The sequence below is a fragment of the Thunnus maccoyii genome, chromosome 8 (genome assembly GCF_910596095.1).
Source record: "Thunnus maccoyii chromosome 8, fThuMac1.1, whole genome shotgun sequence".
Classification (NCBI taxonomy): domain Eukaryota; kingdom Metazoa; phylum Chordata; class Actinopteri; order Scombriformes; family Scombridae; genus Thunnus; species Thunnus maccoyii.
This window is the reverse complement of record NC_056540.1, coordinates 331,664-342,088: the sequence shown is the minus strand read 5'-3', so window position 1 is coordinate 342,088 and position 10,425 is coordinate 331,664. Positions and strand designations below refer to the sequence as shown.

General features: G+C 38.9%; 1 protein-coding gene across 8 annotated transcripts in view; it reads right to left on the bottom strand.

The window, feature by feature from the left end:
• LOC121902038 (storkhead-box protein 2-like) overlaps nt 1–10,425 on the bottom strand; it is a 134,126-nt gene that overhangs the window by 27,475 nt on the left and 96,226 nt on the right. The window lies entirely within an intron of this gene.

Genomic DNA, 10,425 nt, shown 5'->3' with positions numbered 1-10,425 from the left:
CACAACATGCAAAACCACCTAATAAAAAAACATACTACAGGGTCAATACCAGCAAGGTCGAATTTGAAAAAAATATGAAATACTACAAATATAAAGGAGTCAACCGGTCTTGCAAAGTTTGTTAAATCAATAATGGATATTTTTAAGTAGTCACTGATTATCTGTCAAAGGGTGCTTATTTGTGTATTTGAATATGTATTACTACTGGGCAACAGGTGTGGCTGTATACTGTATGTTTCCTTTCTTCTCATATGTATAACTCTGTCCACAGAGTTGCACTTGTTGCATGTCGCCTCCCATTTCCCTCTCTCTCGCTTAGCTTCCTGTCATCTACCCACTGTTGCTTTTAATATAGGTATAACATGCCCCACAAATATTAAAAAATTACATTATTAAACATTTTATAAACATTTGAAAAATAATCATCCAGTAATGAAAAGTAAAACCACTATCAATTAACTGCATACAACTATAATGGGAATCCTCAGGTGAAGTTTATGAAGTTGTGAATGACAGATGACCATGTGTGCAGTCATTTAATTTTACTCTTCAGCCATCCTCCCATTTTTGTTCTCTTTCTCATTTATCCTCTGCTTCTCCCACTGTCAGTCTGGAGGTATTACAGCCAGTTACATCATAGCAGCCTTTCAGCCCAGCCAGAATGATGCAACACCATGCAGACAGACAGACACGTGCGCACACACACACACACACACACACACACACACACACACACACACACACACTCACTCACTCACTCACTCACTCACTCACTCACTCACTCACTCACTCACTCACTCACTCACACAGACAAACATACACAGTGTGTGTCCATCTCTTTTTCTCTTCATCTTGTTTTTGATAACAAGGCCGAGCAGAGGAAAGGAGGTGGAGACAGGAGGATGCTATGTCTGAAAGCTGCTATACCTGATTCAGGACATGAAGACATAAAGCTGATCACTGTCTGCTCTAAATATACTGACAGGAAGGGAAAACTTGTAGCAGACATCTTCTATTAATGATAAGACAAGAGTGGGATCAATTCTATACATTAATTGGTGATAAAGAGTTCCAGGTCCACACTGGTTGGTATACTGAAAGTGGCTGGTGCAATGAACAGCTACTGATTTTACTTGCCTGTAAAACTGAAGTCAGTGTACCTGAAATGCCGCCAATGATCTAAAAAGTACAGTAGGTCAAAGTTGAAGCAGGAAGTGGATTGGTGAACTGTAATGGAAGTTTACATCAAAAAGTTTGGGTGATCATTTTACCATTTGCCTTCATAAACCAGAATTATCCTATAAACTCAACATATGTCATATGTTGGCATGGTGCACGTAGAGTGTAGGACAGCCTCAGTTTATCTCACATTCTGAAGTAGGTGTTTTTCTAGGCCAAGTCACATGTACCTCCACAGTCCTGTCAGATAAGCTCAAGTAGCCCTTTATCCTCACCACCAAATATTTTTCAGATGGAAAGGGAGAAATTCATATTTTCTATTTTTTGGTTTAATGATGACCCCGTGTAGTTTTTAGCATTAATTTGTCAGAATACTGTCAGTTCTTCATCTTCGTAGATAGAGAACTTGGCTCCGTACAGCCAATCAAATGGCCTCATTTTAAACCATATTTGCATAAAGCTGTACTGTAATCAGATGCAGATGATCACACAAAAAGCCAAACAGCATCCTGCTACACAACACAAGAGCCACAGACCCTTAACAACAAGACTAGGTCAAAAGCTAGTATATGGCTGGACCAATCCTGTATGGTCAATGTGTGAAATTGTGGCCCATTTGTTACAGGGATAGTGGTAGTGTCTATAATGTGAATTCCTGGATATTTAATGTTCATCTGCAATTTTCTGTAGTGTACCTAGTGATATTGGTTGTTTAAGTGTACTCAAGTAGCATATCACTTGAAAAGGTTAAGCTACATTTGAGTCAGAAAAAAGGTTATAAATGCAGTTTAATACCACTAATAATACTTTTCACTCATATGTTGGGATGTTTCATTTGAAAGAGAAGTGATTTTACTTCAAATTATAACTATTCCAATTATTATTAAGTCTCCCCCTTTTTCCAGATGTCTCGTTTTTCACTGTACTAAGTGTTCTGTCAGTGATTTTTATTAGAGGTGTTTTAACTGTGCTTTAACTCCCTCATGCCTCTATGAGGCTTTTTTCTGCCTCTTTCCCGGTTAAGGATGCTGTGGTGGAAATTGTAAATTAAAGTTTTGACAGCATTTTGGGCACAAATTCAGGAGGCTTATCTCCACCAGGTTATTGCAGTTACAGTCAAATCAAGTGCACCTGCAGGTCAGCTGCCCCACACTAAACTGATATAACAGCTACATTTAAAATAAATCATTTATTTTAATCATGTAAAGAATCATCAACACAGTTGCCAGGACTTGATCAGCTCTCCAGTGCTGATCCTGCTGCTGGCAGCAGGTAGAAACTGTCCAGATTTATTTCCTTCTTTAGTTCAATAATTGTTTTCACCTTATTTATTTCCTCATGTGTTCCTGGTGTCCTCATGTATTGATGCAGCTGGAAGGTCGATCTGTGTTTGATCTGTTGTTGTCCATCTATCTATGTGTATTGCCACGATTTGGTCAAATAATTAGACAATTTCATCCATCATTACTGCGAATAGTTCATTCTGATAAATATTATGACTAACCATTATTACATGTTTTTTTTTAAATATGTTGATATACACAATAATAATCTCTCACATTGTAATCATTTTATTTGTCATCGTTTGAATGTCTGTACGCTGCTGCACGTCCGTGTGTGTGTAACAAGCAGAGTATATGCGTGTTGTGCACCTGTGTTGTGCAGTAAAACACTGCGCCATTGACTTCAGACCAGGTTTTTGTTGGTCAGTCGTGCAGTTGCTTACTGCTGCCTCAAGATAGCAATGTGCCAACAATGCGTCTGACCACACCTCCAGACCAACACGCCCATGGGCACTCAGACGGGTGCAAGTCCATTTGCTATTTAAACAACATAGTCGCTCGACGGGAAAGTGACAACTGCATTGGTCTTAAACTAGCAAAGACACTTGTGTTGCGCTTGGCATTGCTTTGGGCTGGGCATAAGATAGGGCCCACTGACTCACAAACCTAAGGAAAATATTGTTAGGCGCTGACCTAACTGGCACCCCAAGCAACCAGTCATACCGTTACAATAGGGCTGGCCCTGCTGTTGTGGTCCAGCCAACAACCCACATTAGCTTCTCTACTAAAGTCTTCTTATCTAACTAACAAACAGGGATGTTTTTTGGGCACCAGCTGGAGGGGAACCATAGAGGAAAAGGAAGAAATATTTTGTAATTTATTTCAGATGCCCAATCTACTTTTAAAAGTCTATCACAATGACATCCAATGCACCCCTTACATAAAAAAGTCACTGCTGACAAACATCTTATAGAAGAGACTATACACATTGGGGGCTGAAACTCTGCTGCTCATTTACCTACCGGCTGCCACTTATTTTGCTACGCCATGGTTCATTTGCTCATGCCCCTGTATAAGAATCATGTATGAATGACCGGGTTACTCCTGTTCCATGAAAAAACATCATAATATAATCCACAACAGGATCATTCATAACTAGGATATTTATAATACCATGTGTGCAGTACACAGTGCCTGTGTATGCACAGGTGCGTCTACAAGGTGCTTTTAAGAGAAGATAGTCTATAATTATAAATAATGATATACACCTTGAAATTAAAGAGGACCTATTAAGCTCATTTCAGCTCTAAATTTTTATATACTAGAGTAGCTCTACATGATTCAAAGTTTAAAAAAAGCTCCCTATTTATCTTATACTGGCTCTTTATGCAGTCCCTCAATATACACAGTTTCTCTTACACTCTGTTTTAGCTCCTGTCTCTTTAAGACCCCCCTCCAGATGAGCCCACTCTGTTCTGATTGGCCAGCTTTACATATCAGAGTTGTATAACTTTATCATCATTGCAAACTAAACATTTCCTGCTTTACTGCTTCAAATTAAAAGCTTTTAAATGACTAACTAAGGAGAGACTTTTATTGTGAAGAATTTACAGGAAGTAAAAAAATGTGTTCCTCACTGACTTAGCAGAGCTTCGTTAGCAGCGCTAACAACCGGTCGAAACAACAACATATGGAGCTATTTGTTCAGCGGATCAGTTAGAAATAACACAGGGAGGACTGGTACAAGCAGAAACAGCCACAGTGAGATATTTTATGAAGAGCTGCAGATAACCAGCATCTCTCCAACAGATAAACTACTTATTTTACTTTGCTGTGCTGTGTAATGGCGTCGTGGCTTGGCTTAACTACTCCCGGAGCGGAGCAACGAACTCAGGCGCTGTGCATGTAGCAGATGTCCATATAAAGAAATCCACCACAAACTGATGTCAGCTCGGGCTGAAAGTAGAAAAAAAACATTGGAAACCGAGCTTTCAGAGCAGTCTGAAGCCAGGGCTTTCTGCTTACAGGGATTGCTGCTACATACGTTTACCTCTTTATTTGACACGTCGGCCACTTTTAACATGAACATCCGACATTGTGACATTATATATATGTCTGAAAATAAGGAAAAGCATAATACTTCCCCTGTAAAGTAAAATAATTGATATCCTAACCCAGGCAAATCCTGGCATTTTGATTAACAGTTATCCACAATAAATCCAGATGTTCACACAAAATATATCAAAAAGGCATTTTTTTGCACCACATCAGTATTTTCAGGTAATGATATGAAGCAGCAGCAGTGAACAATGCAAGCAGAGTTTTGCATCTGTTTCATGTTTTGCAGAATGTTTTGCAGGTGAACCACACCTCTGAACTGCTGCTGTTGGTGGAAAACTTTTATTTTGTTGTATTTTGTTGATGCAGAAGTTAATTACTATCTGTCTAAATCATGTCCAGACCATCCTACCACAACATATTCACACTGACATCCTCTCTCTATAGATATGATAGAAACTACTATATGACCATTTAGAAAATAATAGGGAAACAAACATTGCTTTACTTATTTTAATGCAGTCTTGAGGTGTGCAATGTAAGTTGTATAATGAGGGAACTGAAAATAAATATTGGATCATAAAAACGTGGTCGGAGCAGCCATTGGTGAAAGGGCCCCATTTTCAAGGTGCAACGACCAGCGCAATCACTCAATCACGCAATCACTCCGACTGTTTATTTTGGTGACCAGTGCACAGTGCACAGGTGGGAGGATAAGAAATAACAGGTGGGACCTTCATTCAAATGAAGCATTGCTAAGCAAGTTGTTGTATTTTGGTTGAAACTTGGTCCCAGGTGTTTTCTGTTGCAACATCAATCTGCTGCTGCTTTAGTGATTTTATCAATAAGGGCAAACTAAATACTTTCTGCAAACATGCTGCAATAACAGATTAATGCTTGAAATATAAAGTTATTTCAATCAAACACTCTCAATCAAACCAAAACAGGCACAGAAAATAACACAGATATGTTGATAAATCTGCAGCCTCCTATCAGAGGTGCCATGCCAGAGCGCAGTGCCATTACGCATGGTCATTCACTGTGTTACCTTCATTAAGTCACCTGAAAACAGCATCAAGCTGCCACAAAAAACACACACACACACACCTCTACACACATCAGGCTGGTTGGCTACGACTTGATATTCTGGTTTTTTAGGCTCACCGTAGCCTCTTTTACAGCTTTCCTCTTAGCAAAAGTAGCATTTCATGTTTTATTCTTGAAATACATTGCAGTGCAACCACTGTTAATTACTAAACTATGTGACCATTTACGAGGTGAGATACATTAGTATTGTGGCTGAAATAGCGTTGGTCTGATGCCATCATATAAACACCTTCAAAATCTGAAAAACCTACACCATCTGTCTTTGGCCGCAGATTTGTGGTGATGTAAGTTCATGTTGGGGCACTCTGAACTGTGCCATCATTTCCTGATGAAAAGCTTTACATTTGTTGAGCCATCATTATCACATTTACTGTGATTGGCACAGCAGTTTCATAACTACGAGACAAGTGAAATGACTGGCTGAGAGAGTATTTAATAATCACCACACTCGCTGATCTATATTTATCTTCACCCAGCCCTTTTGGACGTTGTGCTGCTACACATACATAAACCAAAACAACAGGTGCCCACGAAGACACCCACACTGTGTGCCTAAGACGTACTACATTGCGCTTTGTCGTTGCACTTGCACGGTTAAAATAGGGCCCAGAATCTTGTACAGAGAATACCTACAGCTCAGTACAGAAATGACTGTTCCTCAGCCTTGGCATTGATTCTACAAGTCTCTGGAACTCTTCTGGAGGGATGAACACCAATCTTGAAAAAGATATTCCCTCATTTGGTGTTTTGATGATGGTAGTGGAGAGCGCTGTCTAACACACCATTACAAAATCTCCAGGTATTCAATTAGGTTGAGATCTGGTGACTGTGAAGGCCATAGCATATGATTCACATCATTTTCATACTCATCAAACCATTCAGTGACCCCTCATGCCCTGTGAATTGGGGCATTGTCATCCTGGAAGAGACCACTCCCATCAGGATAGAGATGCTTCATCATAGGATAAAGGTGAACAACTTTGTATTGATTTGTAGTCACCCTTACCTCTAAGAAGACAAGTGGACCCAAACCATGCCAGCAAAATGCCCTCCAAAGCATAACAGAGCCACATATAAGCATAACTTGATCCCCTCACTGTAGGGGTCAAGCATTCAGACCTGTACCAGTTTTTCCTTTAATTTGTCACTTATGTCTATGTGCCATTATGCATGGTTGTTTCTGAGTTACCAATGAACACCAATAATAAGAATAATATAGCCAACACATAATTGTTTTAAATTAAATGTAAAAATAATATTATTGAGATTAGTAATAAAAAATATAAATAAATAATAAAATAACCATTAAAACAAATATATGTACAGTATATATACAAATAATATTTGGCAGGCAGGGACAAACTGACGTGCAAGAACACAACTGTTTTTTCATTTCCCCAGGTGCAATTTTTAGTTTTTCATTGTCTGACTATTTATACTGTCGATGTTTATTACTGAAAGTTGGGAAGAACTGTTTCCAGACAGATTTAAATTTTGGACACTGTGTAAGGAAGTGCAGCTAATGTACTTTACTAATGTACTTGCTATTAGAGTAATTGCACTTTTGCCCAAATACAGACTTAACAGAATAGTCTGTACAGACTTAACTGACTTAACTTAAATACGTTTTGTGAGATACACTTAGTTGCTTTCTTTTTGAGAGTGAGATGAGAAGATCGATATCTATGGCATTATTATAGATTCTTAATGTTGAGCACACAATAACAAGTGGGCCTGAAGAAGGGGGTCCATGGGGCCTTTTGCCCCCAAACTTTATCCGCTCTGCCTCCTGGGCCACAGCCGCCCCAGTTGTAATCAAAAAAGTATTCTGTAATGGTTTGTTCAGATGGGATCAGGAAAATTAACCTGAACTAAAGGCCTTTACACACTGGGGGCGTGATGAATAAACAACACGAAAATGTGAAATATTCGCCTGCAAATAGTTTGCATCAAAACTATCCACACCAGCAGCGATACAAATTTTCAACAGAAACACAAATTTGCGAAAGAATTTGCGACAGCTTATTCTGCTGTCAGTCAGCCTGGTGAAGGCAGTTTGCGTCTGTGCTCAGCGTCTCTGTCCACAGAAGCAGCCACCTGTCAGCTGCAGCTCCTGGGGAGCTGAGAGAAGAGCGGCCGGACAAACTGCCTTCACCAGGCTGACTGAGCAGAAATATGCTGAACCAAAATAGTTTGTATATCAACTCCGTTTTTTCCCCTCTCACACAGATGGTGTGACTAAAAGCATCCATCCAACTGTGATGTAGAGACTGCAGTAAAAATCTTGCTCAACAAGACCACAGATATTGGGGGGAGGGAAGACCCCTAAAATCTCTGTAATGTTACTATACATTGCTGTTGTAATGTGTTATTCAAATTTAGTGACAGAGTCAGACTCATTTGTGCTTTTCACTTAGGTCTTGTTTCTTCTCCTACATCCCACTTGATCTCATTCATCTGAATATTTCCCATGTTTTAGGGTCACTATCTTGCCATTTGCATTCATAAAGTAGCCCTTTCTGTCCTCCACAGTGTTGTTCATCTCCCAGGCACCACACCAGCATCACCCTCCATGGAGCAAGTACAGTGTGATCAGCCTGGGACCACGAAGGTAGTGGAGTCTGCATCAAAACTTTCTCAATAAATCATTTTGCATCCAATTGATGACTCAAGTCTTTCTGGTACTGTTAATTGAGCGGGTCATCTTCATTGTATTATTTTGTATTCACTGAATTTGTATTTCCTATTGATTTGACACTGAATAAATGTATATATTGTGCTACAGATAAATGTGGTCTAATGGACTTTATAAATGTTATATTATTGAGTAACATAGCTAACCATATTGCTCAACAGTATTTAAATACGGCTAACAATATGCTTATAATATTATTGATCATTACAATATTACATTTGCAAAGAGAATTAATATATACAGTGTTTATATGTGTGTCTGTCTACATATATATATACATATGTATATATATATATACATATACATATACACACACACACACACACACACACACACACACACACACACACATATATATATATATATATACTTCAAGAAACTACATCACAGCACAGCACCTGTGTCAAGAAATTGTTTCGGCACCATACACCCTGTTATGTCTATTCCTAATGCATTGACATTAGATTGATATCAATATCACATCAGCATGTTTCCCAAAATGTTGAACTACCCCTATAAAGAATGGGAATGTAACCATCTTATTTGAATTGGCTACGGTAAACTTGGGTCTGCAAGTTTTATTGGATGTCATACCCCTCTATCTACCCGTTTCCTGTCTCTCTGTAGTTTCAAGGCAAAAATGCCAAAAAAACAATCTTAAAAAAATATTGAGTAAGGTTAAATTAGGACAATCATAATGGAAAAAATAGTGGGTTGAAGCATAAAGCTGACTGGTTGACAGAAATTATATTTCTCAGTGAAAATATCACCTGGAAAAACAGGTAGGCTTTATCCAAAGTCAGCAATGGCAGCATCAGAAGGATCACATCAGTGCAAATAATTATGATGGAATTGTCCCAAATGGGAGAAATTATACCTCAAAATCAGTCAGAGGAGATCACTGAACTATAAAATGAAAAACTATTATAAACCCATTGATAGACTGCATAGCAGCTGGGCAGACAGCTGTGTGTGAGTGTGTTGCCTGTCATTACATCATATAAGTGTAGTTGCTTTGGTGACATGATGCAAGTTGTCTGAAGAGGGAAACCCAGAGCTGACTGACACACACACCAACAGACTAAATGTGTGTGTGTGTGTATGTGTGTGTGTGTGTGTGTGTGTGTGTGTTAAGTCAGCCTCAACAATACATAATTTCAGCAACATCTCAAATGTAAACATGTGTAATAGTCATACTTCAAAGGATGCAATCTAAAAAGGTAAGACTAGACCCACCATGGAATGTGAGATAAACCATTTTTTGCCTGATCAAGAATGAAGACTAACATGAAAAGAATTCCTGGAGGAAAAATATACTTTGAAGTACAGCAGTCATAATGGAATATTAATACTGAAAACGCTTATGATAATAAATGCCATTAAAATAGAACCCTTTTGTATATAGATTGCATTGCTGGCAGGTATACATTATTGCCTTATATAACAATTACACATAGCTTCATAGTAATGCTGATCCGGAAAATCCTTGCAGTGCTAACGTTAAGTGCATTATAGTCAGTGTAGTGTAGGCTAGCTATGTTATTTGATTTTTATCTGGAAGCATGTTTAGTATATAATGTTCATAATATAATGTCCATATGAAGTGTTACACATTACAGTGACAATACCTTCTTCAAAGAGGCAACCAGAGATAGAGGAGAAAGAGCTGAGGGAGGCAGCAAAGGAAGGTAGTTATTTGGAAACCTGGTTTCAAAGCAGCAGCCAGCCAACAGGTGAATCATTAGTGAAATATAGAACATCCAGTTCTCACATACTTTGGGCCCTATTTTAACAATCTAAAGCGCATGGTCTGAAGCGCATGGTGCAAGTGCATTTAGGGTGTGTCCAAATCCACTTTTGCTATTTTATTGGTGGAAAAATGGTCGATGCGCCAGGCGCATGGTTCAAAGGGGTTGTCCATAATCTCCTAATTCATCATGGATGTGCTTTTCGGTAACATGCAATAAACCAATCACAGTGTCATCTCCCATTCCCTTTAAGAGCCAGGTGCGCTTGCACCTTGGCGGATTGCTATTATGACGGCGCATTTGCCAAGTAGTGAGAAGGAAAACTTCTCTGCAGAGGAAACGGATCTGCTTGTGC